This window comes from Vulpes lagopus, chromosome 4 (assembly GCF_018345385.1).
Source record: "Vulpes lagopus strain Blue_001 chromosome 4, ASM1834538v1, whole genome shotgun sequence".
Taxonomy (NCBI): Eukaryota; Metazoa; Chordata; class Mammalia; order Carnivora; family Canidae; genus Vulpes; species Vulpes lagopus.
In genome coordinates, this window is record NC_054827.1 from 97,334,174 (window position 1) to 97,354,228 (window position 20,055).

A 20,055-nucleotide genomic window follows, 5' to 3' on the forward strand; every position below is an offset into this window, starting at 1 on the left:
ACTAAGCTGCAATCTACTTAGTTTCAGTGTTAACACGGGTTATTTTGTTTTGCAGCCTTCTTTCAAAGTTTATTCTCTGAGTCTATTTGCTCATATTTAGAATAAAGATGCCCCTCCAGCTCATTTGCATTAAGATATATAGGTTATAAAATATTGTAGCAGAATAAACAGACATCTTCCCCATTCTTCCTCCATTGGGACTGAAACATTCAGAGGGCAGGGGATATTTTTTTCCATTTTTTGGTTGTAACTCAGATATGAGGGCTCACATCATTAATTTGGCACCTATTTCACTCTTTTCATTGTCGTTAAAGTAATTGTTTCTATCAGGATTTCCTCAAGGACCATAGATAACAGAGAATATTGAGTCTCTGCTAGTATTTGTTGTCACACTTTATGAACATCACATATAAAATCATTTACTGGGGCAGCCCGGGTGGCTCAGGGGTTTAGCACCACCTTCAGCCCAGGGCCGGATCCTGGAGACCCGGGGTCCAGTCCCACATCAGGCTCCCAGCATGGAGCCTACTTCTCCCTCTGCCTGTGTCTCTGCCTCTCTCTCTCTCTCTCACTCTCTCTCTCTCTTTGTCTCTCATGAATAAAATAAAATCTCATTTACTGGAAATGTTTATAGAGTCAAAGAGCAAGTTCTTGCCTTTTTGGAGATTTTGATTTAAGACACAAAACAAGGCAGGTCTGAACAAGGAATATCAACTGTAGATTGTATAGACACTCAGACTTGAGTAAGCATCAGATGATGGTGATGTGTCTGACCATCCCCTCTCAAGCCATCCGTGCCTCTTAGGTCATGTCTGGGAAAATCCCGTAATCCCTTAACCAAGAAGGAGAGTGAAAGCCCCAGGTAGGGGATGTGGTGGGTTGAGGGAGGATGAAGAGAAGGCCAAGAAGTGGCTTCCTGGAGTCAACAATTGCTGGTGTGACTTTGAGCCCTCAGCAGTGGCTTTTTAAGGACTGTTGAAGAGAGTTATAGATTAAGTGCGTCTGGATCTCAGTCAACAAACTCAGGTGTCAAGGAACGGCCCATCTCATTTACTGTAAGTTTGCTTAGATTCTGATTTTGAGCTTCCATTTTGCCAGGCCAAGAGGCCCAGAGCCACAGTCATTTTGGGTGTCTTCTGCCTCCTTGGCTGTGTTAGAGGATTTTTGAAACTAAAAGAAGGTGGTCTGCAAGGGGGGAATGGCCACCCTCTAGCCAGTGGACACTGGTCTGCACAGATGAACTTTGAGGTATCTATGCTCCTGCTTGCCTAATGCTTACAGGTATATGCACCTGGCAAAATTCAGGAACATCTGCCATGTTTCTGGTAACAGCCTGACTTCTGGTGTCCTCCTGTCATTCCATGGTGGTCTTCATCCCTGCAGCTATCACCCTGCAATAGACAGAAGCCTTTGGAATGAGGAGTGAAGCCTTCCTTTGTCTACTCAGGGTGTAATTTCCAGATCAAAGCTGGCATGGATGAAGGATACAGTATTTGAAGCCTCCCTGTGTAGAACCCTTCCCTTACTGTATTGATAGTGTCAGGCCAAGCCTGAGTCAAAGTAATTTTCTGGAGCTGCAGGAAGTATAAATGCAACAGCCAGCCCTGCCCCATACTGGAGGAGAGAGGGAGTGATTTTGCACCTTTAGACTGACTTGCAGTCTTCTGCTACTCTCTCCCAGTTTGCTGTCTTGCTGGTCATGCTCTGCTCACCACTGTTAGTCTCCTTGGTTTTCTTCATTTGAGTTATTTGTTGGCAGAGTGATGCTTCATTTAACAAATATTTACAGAGCATGTACTATGGATCAGGGACCCCCTTGCTGGAGTGAGTGAGCACTTTCTCCTGTCCAGTTTAATGCCACTAGACATCCAGAGGCGTGGGATGAAGAAGGGACCATGCCCTCCTCCATTTGTATTGTACATGATTTGGCTCTGGCTTAGAAACCCACCCAAAATGAATAGGAGAGAGAAGTATGGGAGACAGCAATGACAAATCTCCACCCAGAAGGCACATGGCAATAAATGCTTTGTTTTTATCCAGCCCTACCCTTGCAGTCTGAAAACTCAAGAAGACAGCTTCCCAGGACAGAAGAAGGTGCAGATGAGTGAGAAAATATTCCAGACAAATCAAAACAAGGCCTTACATTTTCTTAGCTTAACCCCCCAGTTTACTCTACACTATCCCTCTTGATGATAGTTGATCTCATTCAGAGATGATGAAGGACTACAAAAGAACTAGCTAAAGGGGATTAAGAGCATATTTATCTTTTTAAAAAGATTTTATTTATTCATTCATGAGAGACGCACAGAGAGAGGCAGAGACCTAGGCAGAGGGAGAAGCACGCTCCATGCAGGGAGCCCTAGGCAGGACTCTATCTCAGGCTCCGGGATCACACTCTGAGCTGAAGGCAGATGCTCAACCACTAAGCCACTCAGGTATCCCAAGAACATATTTATCTTGAGAGCACTGAGAAATATGTAGAATTGTTGAATCATTGTAATGTACATCTGAAACTAATATAACACTGTATGTTAATCATACTTGAAGAAAAAATAAGTAATTAAATAAATAACTAAATAAGAATTAGCATACAGAGAAACCTGAAAAGTAAAGAAGGTAAAAACAAAATATAGCAAAAGACTGAAGAAAAATGCAGATGGTCCAGAAACTGGCTCAGGGGTTTAGAAAAGTAAGTTCTCAGACTCTCGAAGAAAATGCTGGCAACATGATCTCTGAGGCATAATTTGAGCATAGGAGATTCAGAGGAGTAAGCGCTATAGAAGAAATGAAGGCCAAGACTGGCAGAATTCACAGGCAAAAGAAAGCAGATGAGAAAAAAGTAAAAATGATACCTACACAAAGACTTATTCAAAAGCCACAAAACAGGAAGTCTCATTGAAAAAAATCAGCGAGGACAGCCTACAAGAAACTACACAAAAGGAACCCAGTATCACCATAATTTGATTTCCTAACAAAGAGTTTTAGAAAAGAAGGGAAAAAACTAAGTGTATGGTAAAAGAAAACTGTTAAATATTCAGGCTGGACCTGATTCTATCTAATTCACAAAGAATTATGGCATTTAGGCATGCATTAAAAAGACTGACCAAAACTGGATTCTTATCTTATACAACATCCACAAAAATCAACTCCAAGTAGATTAAAAACTTGAATGTTAAAACCTAAAATCCATAGAACTCCTAGAAGACAGGGTGTTACACTCCTTGACATTCATCTTGGCAGTGACTTTTTGGATTTGACACCAAAAGCAAAAACAATAAAAGAAAAATAAACAAGTGTGACTACATTAAACTAGAAACTTTTTCACTGCAAAGGATACCATTAAGAAAACGTAAAGGTTGGGATCCCTGGGTGGTGCAGTGGTTTGGCGCCTGCCTTTGGCCCAGGGCGCGATCCTGGAGACCCGGGATTGAATCCCACATCAGGCTCCCAGTGCATGGAGCCTGCTTCTCCCTCTGCCTGTGTCTCTGCCTCTCTCTCTCTCTCTCTCTCTCTCTGACTATCATAAATAAAAATTTTAAAAAAATAAAAAAAAAAGAAAACGTAAAGGTGGGACACCTGGGTGGCTCAGTTGGTTAAGTGTTTGCCTTTGACTCATGCTATGATCTCAGGGTCCTGGGGTCGGGCCCTAAGTCAAGTCCTGCATGGGGCTCCCTGCTTAGTGGATAGTATGCTTCTCCCTCTACCCCTCCAAAATAAATCTTTTTAAAGAAGAAAATGTAAAGGCAACCTATGGAATGGGAGAAGTTATTTGCAAATCATACATATGATAAGGGATTAATATCCCAAAGATATAATACACACAAATGAACAGCTAAAAAAAACCCAACCAATTAAAAAAATGGACAGAGGAACTGAAAAGACATTTTTCCAAAAGAGATATACAAATAGTTAGCAGGTATATGCAAAGGAGCTCACCATCACTACTCATCAGAGAAATGCAAATCAAAACCGCAGTAAGATGCCACCTCACACCCATTAGAATGGCTATTATCAAAAAAAATTATTATGCCATGAGAAAGAAGGTAATTCTCCATTTGCTACAACATGGATGGGCTTGGGGAATATTATGCAAAGTGAAATATTCCAGACAGAGAAAGACAGATATTGCAGGGTATCATTTACATATGGAATCTTAAAAAAAAAAAAAAAAGTCAAACTCAGAAACAGAGAAGAGAAAAGTAGTGGCAAGGGACTGGGTAGGTGAGAGAAATAGGGACTGTTGATAAAAGGAGAAAAGAAAAAAGAATGACTGATAGTGAGTCATAGTGACTTTCTTGATTTTCTTGGTGCTCTTCATCTGGTGCTGAGGCAGAAAAGGTAAGAGACGTAGATGGGATGGAAGTCTGTCTGGTTCTGCCTCTGCCAAGCTTCACTTTCTGAAAGGATACTGAGGAATTCTGAGTGGAACAACAGATGTCCCAATAATTTCTTATTTAGCTATACTGCCGTAAGTATAAAGACAGACAATGGACAGATAGTCTCAAGCATGCCAGAAATCAGAGTGCTTAGCCACTGTGAGCCCTTTTGAATGAGGGTTTTGAATAAACTATTGAATATCGAAATCCAGCCAAAATAGAAGTGAATAAAAGTACAGAGCTTGGTATAAGATGGGTGGTGAACCTGAAATCTTTTAAAATATTAAAAAAAAATTGGCCATCTGTGTGAATTATAGTGGCAGCACATGGTATAAATGATGTAAGCTTTACAAATAGTAATATAACTTAGGAAAATTATTGGGTGGGAGAAGGGAGGGGCCATGCAAGTATATGATGTCTTCTTTCTTAGCAGAAGAGTCAATAGTCACTAAGTTGAAAATGTTTTAAAAAGTGAGGGCTCTCACTTCAGAGTTTTTTGTGATATTTTTCTAACCCTTAGAGCAATCTTTTAGAAAGCCATCTCTTACAGTGAAGAAAATTTCTCTGAACCTCACAAATTCTGTTTTGCTATCACTTTCTCTTTCTTTCTTTCTTTCTTTCTTCTTTCTTTCTTTTCTTTCTTCTTTCTTTTCATTAATGAAAAAATACTATTTACCAGATGCTCTGTGTGCTGTAGGGATTGGGTATACCTGGTGAACTAACATTCATGAACAGGAGATGAGTGTTGCTATGGAAATGAGGCCAGTGAAATGATGGAGAATCAGAGGTAAGATGTGGCTAAGGCAGGCCTCTCTGAGGAGATGCTTAGGTAAGGCCCAAATGCTAAGCCAGAGCCAGCCCAGCTACAGAGTACACGGCGCTATCTTGAGCAGGAAGAGGCCTGTTCCAGAAACAGAACAAAGGCCTTGTTTTGGTGCCCTGCTTTATTAGTACTCCAGCAGATGGGTCAGCTTACTGCATAATCTTGTCCCTACTATACTCTTCATACCTTGGACTGTGTCTTAATTTTTAGGATTGTCTGGAAGATGCTCAATGAACATGTAAAGATAGATGAATGAATGAATGAATGAATTAATGAATGGATTCTTTGAGAGTGTCAGGTGAATGATATATCACAGTTTGTGGCATTAGCTCCTTTTTATGTTAAAGTTTAGTGTTTTTAAAATAGGATGCCTTTTGGAAACATTCCACAGCATGTGAGTTAGGCTGTTAATAATAGCCCATGACCAGACAGTTCGATATTCTGGCATCTGCTGTTAAACCACATGAATTTGTCTTCTAAGAGTTTTAGGTTCTAAGGTACATGTGCAGTCAGAGAAATTAAATTCATGGCCAAGATCCTCATCTGTATTTATTTGAGAAGAAAGTAGAGATATTTTCTATCAGGTTCAGGAGGCCCTTCTGGAAGCAACACTTTTGCTAACTTCATGCTCACCTATTCTTTGCCATATGGATATTGAAATCACAAATATGATGACTCTTGAAAGCCAGGTAATAAGTCATTTTAGTTCCTTTAAAATAAAGGTATATTTTCTGCTTGGTGGGAATTTGCATTTTGACAAATAAATATATAGATTCATTATGTTTTTTAAGTTGGCTGTGATTTACTGGTTATATGTGGAATGCTCTGAGTCTAAACCCCATGAAGGAGGGGAACACAGTCTCCACCCTAGACACCCAGTTTAGTAAGCTCAGTGAGAGGTCGCTGACACAAAGGGATTGAGGAGAGTTCCCAGGAGTGGTGCCCTGTGTACAAGTTATATTTTGTCTCTTAAACAAAGGTTGGAATGTCCTTTGAACCAGTGTTTTCCAACATGAGATCTACATCCCATCGACCAAGATTATTGTCCTACTTCACTCTCTTTAGTTTATATATGAAATAGGTATTTGAGAGTTACCATACAGAAGATTTATAAGACTGAGTTTTGTCTTGACTAGTTATGGTTTATGGAGACTCTGATGTCTTCCATTAGGACACCAGTCTTGCCACTACCTTGACATCCCATCTGCAACTATGCATTTCCTTGACATGTGTGTGACTGCATTGTCCCCAGGATCTACCCCCTTGGTCCAGATGGCCTGCTTTTCCTTCCTGAGTGATTGGACTGGCCTGACCAGCAGGGCATGAACACTGCCCCTAAAAAGGCCACTGGCCTCCTGGATTTAGGATGAAGTCTCTTCTAACTCTTTGGTTCCTGATCTTTGTTATTTAAGAAAGTTCAGACAACGGACACAGTGTGCTGTTTAAACAGAGTTTTCTGTGAATCTTTTTGCGACTAAAGAGAAGCTTGTCTGCTTGTTTGCGATGCTCATTCACAGCTCACAGAGGGGATAGGAAACCAGGCTGGGGCATGAGCCAGCATGTGAATGCCAGTCTCTATATGGCACCTGCTTTGTGACCTGACCCTCTTAGAGCCTCTTTTTTCTCACCTCTAAACTGGGTACACCAGTCAGATTTCTTGCTTTCTTTGTTGTTGTTGTTGCTTCTTTTTCTTTGGCCAGAAATACCCAAAACTGGACAGTGCTGGAAAGTAGGTCCCTGGAGTCCTAAGGAATCACAGTTAGATTCAGCTGTGTCTCAGGACATGCTGGCCCAAGAAGCCAATGTTCTGGGGAGCCCAAGCCTGTGTCTCCCTGACACAGATCCTTTTCTTGCTGTGTGACTGTCATTCTCTCTCCATGCTGGTATCCACATCCACACAGAGGGCACATGGCCACCAGCAGCTCTTGTACTTCAGAGAGCTACCACCTATGACTCCAAAACCAGGAGCAACTAAAGTAAAAAACATAAATTGGACCACATGAAAATTAAAAACCTTTGTACCACAAACAATACCTTCAAGGAGACAAAAAGGCAACCCATAGAATAGGAGAAGATTTTTGCAAAGTCATATCTGATGAAGGAATCCTATCCAGAGTATATAAAGAATGATTACAATTCTATAATAAAAAGACAAATAGGGGCACCTGAGTGGCTCAATCATTTGAGTGTACAACTCTTGATTGCAGCTCAGGTCATGATCTTAGGGTTGTGAGATTGAGCCCTGTGTTGGGCTCTGTGCTGAGCATGGGGCCTGCTTAAGATTCTCTTCTCTCTCTGCCTCTCCAGCTCATGAGGTGTCTGTCTATCTCTCTCTTAAAAAAAAAAAAAAAAGACAAATAATAGCCTAAAAAAAATAGACAAAAAAATCAAATAGGCACTTATCCAGAGAAGATGTAAAAATGAGCAACAAGCACATGAAAAGATGCTCAACATATCAGTCGTCAGGGAAGTGCGAATCAAAACCACAAGATACCAATTCACACCCACCAGGATGTCCAGAACCAAAAACACCAGCAAACAAACAAACAAAAAAACAAAATAAGAGAAACAGGTGTTGGTAGGGAGGTGGAGAAATTGGAACCATTATACATTGCTGGCAGGAATATAAAATGGTGCATGTAGCCTCTTTAGAAAAACAAATTGTCAGTTCCTCAAAAAGTTAAGTGTATAATTTCCATATGACCCAGCAATTCCACACCTAGGTATATACCAAAAAGAAATAAAAAATGTATGTCCACAAAAACTTCTATATGAATGTTCATTAGCATTTTTTGTTATAACCAAAAAGTAGAACCAACCCAAATATCTACTGGTGAATAGAAAAATAAAATATAGTATACAGTGGTATACTGTATGTTGTGGTATATGACAGGAATAGTATGCAGCAACTAAAAAGTGGAAGTACTGCTAGATGCTATTATGTGAATGACCTTTGAAAATTGACAAGTGAGAGAAGCCAGTCACAAAAGACCACATACTTTGATTCCATTTTTATGAAATGTCCAAAATGCATAAATTTATAGAGACAGAGGATAGATTCATGGTTGTCTGGAGTTGGGGAACTTGAAGAGAATGGCAACCAGTAGGTACAGAGTTTCTTTTATGCAAATGGAAATGTTTCATAATTAGATTGTGGTCATGGTTGCACAACTCTGTGAATATACTAAAAATCATTGAATTGTGACATTAAATAGATGAACTGTATGGTCCATGAATTATATCTGAATGTGCATTCATTTTTTTAAAAAAACTTAAAAAATAAAAAGAATCTTTATTAAATCTTGATTCCCAATTCCTGGGAAAGGACCCTGATTCAGTTTGTAGGGAGCCAACCCCTGGTCCCAGAGTTAGGTCCTGGTATAAGAACATGGGTACCATGTGCCCATGGACCACTACCTGGCAAAGCAGGGAGGCAGAGCTAAGCAGAGAAAAGAGTGGTGTCCGTGCATTAAGGTAACACTAGTGTCTGCCTCAGGGAATGATATTAAGAGGAAAATAAATTACTCCATGTGAGTCATCTAACACAGAGCCTGGCACACCATACATGCTGACATACATCAAAGCTCAAAAAATAGTTGAGTAATGAACTTAACTTCAAGGAACCTGCAGATAAAGCCAAGAATGAAAAGGATCTTTAATTGATAGACTCAATTGCCTGCTTGCCTGAAAATTTTACAGGTCTGTCTGTATTGTACTGTCATTAACTTTCCATTGTTGCTGCCTACGATATTATAAATTAAGGGGTTGCCAACAGAAGTGAATAACAAGACTGAGGGTGGAGTGAGATGGGAATGAGATTTTTATAATAAAGCTTTGTATCCAACACTTAGAGCAAGAGCTTTATTCAACTTTTCAGGTTTCATCATCTACCATGTGAATGGTGCCTGCTTCATGGCATTGATGTTAAGGATGAAAGGAGAAAAGATATTTAAAACATGTAAATATCTGACAATCACAAAGCCATAAATACCTTAACTGTAATCTTAATAACCGCAGTGTGTGTCATATGTATATTATATATCCTTATATATACTATATAAATAATATAAATTCATATGAAAATTAAGTTTTTGAATTACGGGGGATGCCTGGGTGGCTCAGTTGGTTGAGTATCTGACTGTCAATTTCAGCTCAGATTGTTTTGATCACTAGATTATAAGATAGAGTCCTACATCGGGGCTCCCTGAGGAGTGGAGATTCTGCTTCTCTCCCTCTCTCCCTCTCCCCTGCCCCTCCCCCACCCAAATGGGCTCTCTCTCTCTCAAATAAATAAAATCTTGAAAAAAATTTCTTTGAATTATGCACATAAAAGACTTTACAAATAAACAAAAGACAATAAATTGAAATCCCACAATTCTAGTCTCCCAAACAGCTACTATTGGTGTCTGTCTGGAGTTATTTTATTTATTTATTACCGTACAAAGGTATGGATCAAGCTAGTCATATTTTTCTTTTCCCCGAACATTAACTAAGTGTCCTTATAAGCTAATAGATTCAGATTTATATCATCATTTCAAGATTTTTTTTACTTTTTGTATTCTGATAATCTTAGACTTACAGAAGTTTGCAAAAATAATACTTACATTGGGGCGCCTGGCTGGCTCAGTAGTTAATTAAGCGTTTGCTTTCACCTCAGGCCATAATCCCAGGGTCCTGGGATCAAGTCCCACATCAGGCTCCCTGCTCAGTGGGGAGCCTGCCTCTCTTTCTCCCATTCTCCCTGCTTATGCTTGTGTGCTCTCTCTCTCTCTCTTTCTGTAAAATCAATAAAAAAAAATTTTTAAAGATTTTTTTATTTATTTATTCATAGATATATATATAGAGAGAGAGGCAGAGACACAGGCAGAGGGAGAAGCAGGCATCATACAGAGAGGCTGACGTGGGACTCGATCCAGGGTCTCCAGGATCACGCCCTGGGCTGCAGGTGGCGCTAAACCGCTGCGCCACCGGGGCTGCCCCAATAAACAAAATTTTAAAAAAACAGTACTTACCTCTTCCTAGTACTCAACTTATTGGCAGCTTCCTTTGGCCTATCAGGCTTCCACAGAAGTGCCTTCCCCTTAGTTTTTAGGTTTTGGTTTTTTCCCCTAAGCCATTATTCCAACTAAAAAGTATGGCTAGACTTTGATTCTATGACTTATAGCAATAGAGTGAGGGCTCTACCCTTCATTAGATGCTTGCCTTTAAAATTTAGTTTTGTAGCTGAAATCCCATCCTTGGTTTAATCTCTTATTTTTTTGAAAATTAGAAGCTATTTCATCTTCCAACTTGGGGACTCCCTAAATTTATGGATTCTGTCTCCTTTCATTACTGTTTGCAAATCAGCCAGTTCTTTCTTGAGCTCACCTCTTTCTTTTTTTTTTTTTTTTTAAAGAATTTTATTTTATTTTATTTATGATAGTCACAGAGAGAGAGAGAGGCAGAGACACAGGCAGAGGGAGGAGAAGCAGGCTCCATGCACCGGGAGCCCGACGTGGGATTCGATCCCGGGTCTCCAGGATCGCGCCCTGGGCCAAAGGCAGGCGCCAAACCGCTGCGCCACCCAGGGATCCCTCACCTCTTTCTTTTATCACCTTACCAACCTAGCTAATAGTGACCATCCCCCTCAACACCCAAATGACATTCTGCCCTGAACTCCTTGTTAAGTGCAGGATCTGCCCTCCAGGTGCCCACTGGAAATAGTTTTAGTGACTCATTCATCTTTTCCCAACCAGATAAAAGTGTCTGTGTCACTCTCTGCCCAACCCCTGAGGCTAGATTTACATAAATTAATATGTTTTACAAAAGAAGCCCATGGATAGATACCTATTTCTGTGGCAATCATCATAAAATCTTTTATGCTTTGATAACCAACAACTTCAGAATCTCAGTGGCTTACAAAAGTTTATTTCTTATTCCCATTCTGTGTCCACCCTTGGTCAGCAGGGACCTTTGGGATGCAGACTGATGGAACAGCCCCTGGACAAAACATTGCAGATGGCCAAGGGAAAGGGTACAAGCAGGAAGAGGCACACCACCTCTGCTATTCTTTTTCAGCCAGAGCAAGGCCATTGGCCTCGTTCCCAGCAGCAGAGAAGCCACCGTCACCAGTCACCTGGAAGGAGGGAAGGCAGACATGCTCACTCAGTTAGCAGCACCAGGGGCAACCTCAACATCCTTATGTTTAAAATATTAGTTTTCATCTTTCTCCTTATAAACAGAAATGCAGTGAACATCTTTTCTCCATACTTCTATTTGTTCCTGTCCTTTTGTTTTCTAAGGATAAATTGATAGCATAGAATTACTTTGTGAAAATGTTTGATGTCAAGATTGCTGCTACCCCACATGGTATCTCTACATACAGATAAGCGGGCAGGTGCTGGCTTGCCAGATAGATGACAGGTTGATGTAAATAAGGCAGTCCCCTTTGCAACCCAGGTGAGAGGTGTGGCTTGGCACGTGGATGTTGGGTGTTGGCTCCACTTGCCTCTCAGCCAGAGGATAGGGCAGTAAGCTATCTTGTTAGCTGTGCGCTGGACTTACCAAAATCCCAGAAAGTACAGGTTGCCATCCAGAACCAGCTTATGCTTTCAGAAACTGCTAATGTGTCCTGTCTCTTGGGGCCCACAGAATAACAAAAGCCTTGGCTTTTCATAGCAAGGGAAAGACATTCACTGAAAATAATTCATTGTAGTCTGTAAATTATATCGATTTTCTGGATACAGCATGACACAACAGAAAAATGTGATTAAAATGCACCTTATCTCCTGGTGTCCGATTTCTCATTTGCAAAATGGGAACTGCCTTTCTTAGTTCTTTTATTAATCCTGACAACAGAAAAGTTCTCCAGACTTTTAAGAAAATCTCACTGGTAAGCTGTGGGTTTTGGGGAAATGAGTTAGAATAGTATGAATACAAACAGGAGGCAATTTAACGACTTAAATTGGATAATAAAACTCTGGACAACAGCCTGAGTGACCTTGAGATAGGTAGGGCTTGGAAAATCTACCATCCTGGGGACGCAGGGACAAGAGACCCTGCTCCCAAACAGAAGCCGTAATGGTCCCAGCTTCAGTCCAAAAACATGCCCAAGAGCTGCATCACCTTGTCATTTTATTATGATTTGAGTTCTGAGAATATAATTCTGCAATTCTGTTGTCTTTGTGAGCTGAGCTAGTTGAGGGCAGTGTTTGGCGGATTTTTGTTTGTTTATTAGTCTGTCTTTTTAAATGTGTTGTCACAAGACAGATGCCTTCTTGCTGTTCAGGTTTAGGTGCTCCCTGAAGCATCCCTCCTGAGGGTGGGTGGATGGGCAGACCCTGTTGGCCATCGCCCCCCATGACTTCCTGAGGGTGGGCTTCATTCCCACCTGTGTGGACCCTCCCCTGTGCGCCTCTCAGCACCTGCCTTAGTAGGTGTGTGTTTTGATATTTCAATTTCACTTATATGTTTCATTGTTTAAAAAAAAAAAAAAGCACTTAAATCAGTTATAAATCTAACATAAATTAAATTTGGGTGGATATTTGCTTACCAAAGGATTTACCCTAGGATTCCTTCAAGTAATAAGCATCTCAATGTACACTTAACACATGATTCTAATTTTTAAAATAATTCTCTTTAATATAATAGGATCAGTTAAGAAAAACAAACTAAAACACACAAAACAATGGAGTAGTAGTTGAGATGGTTTTCTTTCCTTCTCTTTTCTGGCCTTACAAGGAAAGAATAAAAAATCTTCTTTGTATAGTACAAAAAGGACATGCCTGTATTTGGACCCACTACACAAGGCTTAATGTTACCTTAGATTAATTCAATGAGTGAGTAGACTTTCCTGAGGCGCATCACTTGTGATCTGATCTGAGGTAGGAGAAAAGCTGAGTGCATAAAGCAGTGTCCTTGTCTCAGCAAGGAGCAGCTTTTCCTCTGGAGGCCAGTGGGAGCCCACACTGGGGCATGTGCTGCCCCTGGTCAGTCACTGTTGCCAGGTGGAGCATGGCTAACAGCACCAACTGCCACCTGCCCTGTGGACTAGAAATGTGGAAAGTTCAGTGATCCCTGAAGAAGCCCTAGTCCTGTGGGCAGGGAGAGGGGGCCTCTCTGATCCCTGGGGAAGATTCCTGTTCATTATTCTTATAGGTTGTGCATCATGATACAGCTTATGAGAAACTGCCTATAGGAGTCGGGGGAGGGAATGCTGTCCCTTTTCCAGGTGGAAGGGACATTTTCATGTTCTGGTGTTCTTTTTCCTGAATGAACCCAGTTCATTCTTCCAATAGTGGCAGACCAGGTTCTGAGGATCTTCTCAAAATGAACTCCCACAGAATGTGCCGTCCCCTCCTGGGCCTTGGGGGAAGGCCAGTGGCAGAGGGACCAGGAGTGCTAGATACTCAGTGCCCTTGGATACACATTAGCCAAGTAACCTTCAGCGGGTTCCTTGCTGGGTACATGAGTTTGTTCATATGTTAGATAGGATGACTGTACATCACCCTGATGCCCTCGAGGGATGGCTCTGGTGATTAGATGGAGGACAGATGTGAGGGGTCACCCACATTCAGGGCCAAGGACCTGAAGGGGCTCCTGGCTCCCTGGTTGTGCTGGGAGCCATCCCATCTACAACTCTGTACCCAGGCATGTTGCTTCTCTCTGCTAAAATCTGATGCCTGTGAAAAACTGCTCCCACTGCCACAGCATCACAGATGTTCTTGTACATGCCTCTGATAAGGGACCAGGAACAAATGCTGAGAAAAGCCAACTGCTTCCTTCACAGCCAGTTGAGAGTTGGGGCAGTTGGCTTGAAGATGGGGAGTTCATTCCAGCCTGGCAAGGCAGTCTGGTCATCCAGAGCTATTGTACGATAAAGAGATACTTGGCCAGTATGCACACGGATTCATACCTATGCAAACATTAACCACTCAGTAAGCTTGGATAGAACTTAAGCATACCTTTTAAAACAATATTTTCTTAAAAGTTAGGATCCTTCTTTATATCTTCCTGCTGCTGGAGTTTAGATGTGTCAGATGATGGTTGCATCAGGTTGGTCACTCATGGTTGTTGTTGGCTATCTTTCTAGTTCTTTGTCTTTGATGTATCAGGCAGGGTTGCCCAGAGAGCTGATTCTGCCCCATGAGTTGTCAGCAGGAATGCTATGTGTCACTTCTGGGTTAGGACACTTAATTGTTGGAGTTTAATCTTTTAGAACTCTCCTGCTCTCTGCAGGGCAATGGGTAATTTGGGGGGTTGTCTTCCCTACCAGCCTGCAGCTCAGAGTCAGGGGTCATGGGGCATAGCCCCTGCTGAGCTGCAGTGACTGTGTGGCACTAGCAAGAAATGAGCCATGGAGGGTATGAGCCACCAGGATATTAGCTGGGATTGATACTCTCACTGCTTTTTTTTTTCTTTATAAGCTGTTATCAGACTGAACCTATGTCTTAAAAATCAAGGCAATATGATCATTCCTCTGATTTCCTCTGATTGCTTTCCAGATCTGCCGGTAAGGAATCTTTTCAGGCATTTTCAACAAATGAGGAATACAAACCTCTGACTCCAAAGGGAGGAGTTGGGTATGGATATTCCAGGAGATCCATATTCACAGAAGCATTTTGAAAATTAGAAAGCTCTGAAAAATGGTGAAACTGGAGATTTCTCCCTTTATGTTTCATGATGCTAAAATATGTTCCATTAAAAAATAAGTAAGATGCTCTCATTTGTTTTTAAAGATACACACTGCCTATTATTATAGCAAAGGCTCTGAGAAGGCCTGCAGTAAAAAATTGTTTACTCCAGTGGAATCCAAATTTCCACAAACCTTCCTTACCCCCAACCCCACACACAGGCCAGTGTTTATAAGAAAGTTAGTACGTGAAATGTAGAACTTACTGATTCTTGGCATAATAGAATAGTGCTTCTTCAAAAGCTATGTGATGTGTCATGTGGGAAATCATTGTGATAAAGTGCACATTATTAATAGTTATTCTTGTTCTATTGTTTTTTAAGCAACGATTTATTGAGTTCCAACTGTATACAAGGCTAACTATGCTGGCCAGTGAGTAGATCAATGTACATATTGTCCATAGACCCAGGCATCAGCATGGGAAGGCATTTGGAAACCTGCACATCCCCGGCCTGCACCATCAATCGCCTGCATGATGGGACCCTCTTGGCATGGGACCTGAGAATCTATATGGAGAATACACTACATGTGATTCTCGTGCTCCTCAGTGTTAAGAAGCACCACACCAGAAACATTTTTCCCATGTCCCCTTTGTTTGGGGTTGGGTTCTGAAAGTGGCCAGAAGGTTCCAGAAGACCAGGGTAGCCTAGGGATGTATTAAGGCTTCATATCTGTATTTTTATAGAGGAGCTTTATGGCCTATGGAAATGACAGCTAACCTCTTGTATCTTAGAGGAGGCTACCACTTGCATGTTAAGGCCCAGAGTGCTGAGGACCAAGTGTAGAGGTCACTAAGGTGGTTTCTGTGGGGCTTGGGGCCCTGTGCCTTGTGAACAGAGCTGAGCCTCATCATACATGGCAGTGCTGTGGCTCAGACTTGTGAAGCCTGCCATGCATTTGAGGGATCCAGCCTTCACACTTGTGGTTAATCGCCCACATGGTGCTGCAGTAAAGGGTGATGCAGTTGGAGACAGCCGGGCGTGGGAGCAGGGGAGGGGGCTTTAAGGAAGCTGGTCAGGCTGTTCTTCCTCTTGGATGCGTTTCATTTCAGCCATCAGCATGATGCGAGGGTTCTTGATGCCTTTGATGAGGCAGTTCCTCTGGAATTTGTTCAGGCACAAAAGAGAGAAATCTGGCTCTTTTAGTCAGCCTGTGAAATGGCTTAAGGGGTTGCATTTCCTTGGGGGCTGTTATTAATGTCACTGAAATCTCCCCCAAGGCTGTCTTTTTTCTCCTCCAGGAAGGGCAGCAGCAAATGAGGGAGAGTACAGATCTTCCTAGAATTGTGATTAGGTTACGTTGCAAAAAGCACATTGTAAGTTGGAATTCACTACACCTAACCAGTGGAACATCGTAGGTTAGCCTGGCTCACCTGAAATGTGCTCAGAACATGTACATTAGCCCACAGCTGGGTAAAATCATCTAACACAAAACCTATAATAATTTAGTAACTATAGTAAGTTATAAAAATAATTAAATACTGGAAAATAATACAGTAATTTGTTGATTACTGTACTGAAAGTGAAGAACAGAATGGTTGTATGGGAATATACTGGTTGTAAGGATGTGGGTTGTTTACCCTGGTGATGGCATGGCTGACCAGGAGGTTCAGCCACTGCCAGTGCCCAGCATCGTGAAGGAGGATCATACTGCATTATCACTAGCCCAGGAAAAGATCAAAATTCAAAATCTGAAGTACAGTTTTTACTGAATGTATATTTGCACCATCATAAAGTCGAAAAATCATGAACCATCGTAAGTTGAAACTGTAATTTAAATTCTGCCCCTTTTACATTCAGATTACCTCACAATGGCTGATGGCTGGTGGTGGGGAGGTGTCACCTTCTGCCAGTTGATGCTATAACCACCTGATTTCTGCAGATCAGAGTCCTGGGCATGGGGCCTCCAGGGAGAGTGCCGAAGGCATGGACAGATGGGCTTCCCTAGGGACAAGGTCATTGGGAACATTCTGGTTTGATGGGACACTGAGTCTGGTAACTCAGGGAGGATTAAAACTACTGAAGCTGGAGTCCCTCCCTCAGTGCACCTTTGTTAACGCTCCCCAGGTGAGTAGGTTGTGCAGCCTGGGGGTTGTGAACATGGATAAAGGACCAGCTCAGAAAGACTCAGGCCAGTGACTCCTCTGTCCCTGTGAAGACCAGGAGCACATGTCAGTGGGATGTAGCCTCCTCATCCCGGCTCTGCTCCTCTCAGGTCTCCTCTGGGGAGTGCTGTCCCATCAGCAACCTACTTCTCCTGCCTCCCAGCCTCTGGGCTCCCTGTCCCAGCCCACTCCCCTTCCCCAGCTGAGGCAACCACTGTCTCCAGGACCCTACATAATGGGTGGCTACTGGACCATGGGGACTGGACCCTCTATTCTCTAATGCCATGAGCTTCAGTGACATCTGTGGGCAGATTACTTCCTTGTGCCCACCTTCCTTTATATGCCAACATTGTATTCTAGTTTCCTGCCCCCCTCAAAGGAACAGAAAACACAGGTGCTGAAGACACACTCCTTCATGTGTATATAAACCACAACATGCAAAGAGGTGAAACGAAGGAGAAGGTTTACCCAAGATCCTACATGTTTTCTGGACGGCCTTGCTGTGCTCTCTACCCATGTGGGAGATTGTATGAGGTGCAAATTGCCAATAAGTATCAATTCTGTTGAGCTGCATCTGGAGAGAGTGTAAGACCTGGTGCAAACCCACCAGCCCTTCCTGTCACTCACAAGGTGGTTGGGTGCAGGTGGGTACAGGATTATGGATGCTCTAAGGTTCCTGGGACATATTACAGGGCTTTCAGGGATAGCTGTGCTGCCAGAGGTTGGGTCAAGGATCTGCATTTGCCATTCCAGATTCAGAACCACCTTCCCTCTGCTCCACTGCCCCCATGGGCTTTCTCAGTGGGATCTGCAATCTCTGGCATGCCACTGGGTTTACACAGAAGTCCAGCAGGAGCATGGTGGGGTGTTTACTCTCCTACTCTCCTCTTTCCTAAGCACACTACTCTGCTCCAGTATATTTTGGCCCATATGGTCTACATAGCTCTCTCCTGCCTCTCTCTGTCCATGGGACCTCATACTCTCCCACGTGGGTCCCTGTGGTCCTATCCCCTAACTTTGTGAAGAGACCCTTTATTAGCCCTTCCTTGAATTGTCCTTACTCCTGTGCTCTGCTCTCTCTGTCCCATCTGGACTCTTTCCCATCCTGGCCTGAACTTTACTGTGAGCATCATAGCATATGGTCCAAATGCAGCCTTTGCCAAGTCCCTCCCACCCCCCAGAAAGGTTCTAGGGCTTTTCTGAACAGACCACATCCAAGTTTGCCTCCAGTCATATGGGTTTCTCCCTTGCTTAGCAGGAGGAAGTCTGAGAGCAGCTCATGGGAGAAGCTCAGCATGGATGGCAGGCTGGGTCCAGGAATGTGTGGATGAATTAAAGGGAGGATTGTTTCACTATCCTGAGCTGGGATACACACAGTCATAAAAGGAATTCCCACAGAAGTCCTCTAAGTCATAAACTTCTCTGGCTCTACCTTTGCTGATATTTGGGGGGAAAACTCATTTCTGGTTCTTCTTCAGAACACTTTTTCTAGCAAGTGAGATTCATGTGCATTTTACCCTAGAACAGCTGGAAGGGGAGGTGGTGGGGTCACATGGTCAATTTCCTTGATCTCTGTTGATGGGTGGGAAGGAAGGGGGTGATGAGCCAAATCAGTGATAGCCAGTGGACTTCCCAGGCTCCCTCCAGGCCCTCCTGAAATGCAGCATGCTGTGGCCTAGGACACAGATGACAAGCCCAGGCTGGATCTCCTCCAGACCCTGGAGAAGACACAGGGGTTCTGCACAACCATCAGCCATCAGTGGTCAGTCCGCAGCCTTGTCCATGTGAGTCCTCTCCTGCTCAGAGTCCTGGAGCTGGACCTTTCCTAGCCAGCTATGGACACCTGCCGGCATTGTTCACAGCCCCGCTCACAAGACGTTGCCTCTGGTGGATCACCTCTGTCCTGTTCCTCACGCTTCATTAAGGACCCTGTGCTACCATGAGAAAAGGTAGCTGTTACCCCACTCTGAGGATGCTAGTCACCTACCATGTCTATCTCATGGAAGATAGAACCACTTTTCTCACTTCACAGTGCCTATACTAGGATACAACGGGCCAGCCCCCTGTTGTGACGAGGATTGATTGTCTTTGTTCCTCAGGAGGCTGATCCAGGTAGGCATCCCGCCTCCCAGGTGGGACTTGCTCCTGGTTTGGGCTGTGGCTCCATCTTTCTCACTATTTAAGTCTCAGCCACCTGTCTGGAGTAGCCCTCATGTTCCTGCCCTGTGTTCTGCACAGGACCTCCTGAAATCATCTGCTCATCTGTCAGTCTGCACCCAGGCATGTCTTTATTGCTACTGTTATTGGGGTTTCTTTCCTTTTTTTGTTTTTTGGCCCGTCTTCCCCCCAACTGGAAAGCTGGCCTCAGGCAAGTGCCGTGCACCCAAATACCCATTGCCCCAGTATATGATTAGAGCTCAGCAGCTTTTGTGGTTGGAATGAATGACTGAGTGAATGAATGCATGCACGGTCGCATCTCTGTGTGCAGCCCTAAAAGGCTGGTAGGGAAGAAGCACGTTGCTTCTTTCAGAGAACAGCATTTTCCAGCCTGCTAACACTGTCTGTAGGTGGGGCCCTGGCCAGTTGCAGCACCGTGCAGGTGGCTGGCTCTTGCTGTGGCCCAGTGTCCTCACTATGGAGTGAGGACAGTGAGGCCATTGTTGTGAGAGTAGATTGGCCACTATGTGCAGCCCTTTAGATCAGAGCCTGGAGCCTCATTCTACTGTAGAGAATCTTGTTATTCCCACTGCTCCTGTCTTTGTCTCCTCCTGCCACACACAGACTGGACACATGCCCCACATATCACACATGCCACACGCACACATATACTACACATATATGCACAGACACCATACACACACCTCATACACACCACACACATGCATACACCACATACATACCACACACACACCACACATATATACCACACACATATGTACATATCACACAGATACATGCAGCGCATACATACCACACAGCACTCATCCATATATACCACATACATATGCACATGTACCACACAAGACACCTACCACATGTACACACCATGCACATATGCACATACACCACACAGATGCATACA

General features: G+C 43.1%; 1 protein-coding gene across 3 annotated transcripts in view; it reads left to right on the forward strand.

The window, feature by feature from the left end:
- Positions 1-20,055, forward strand: part of OTUD7A (OTU deubiquitinase 7A) — a 380,270-nt gene that overhangs the window by 36,406 nt on the left and 323,809 nt on the right. The window lies entirely within an intron of this gene.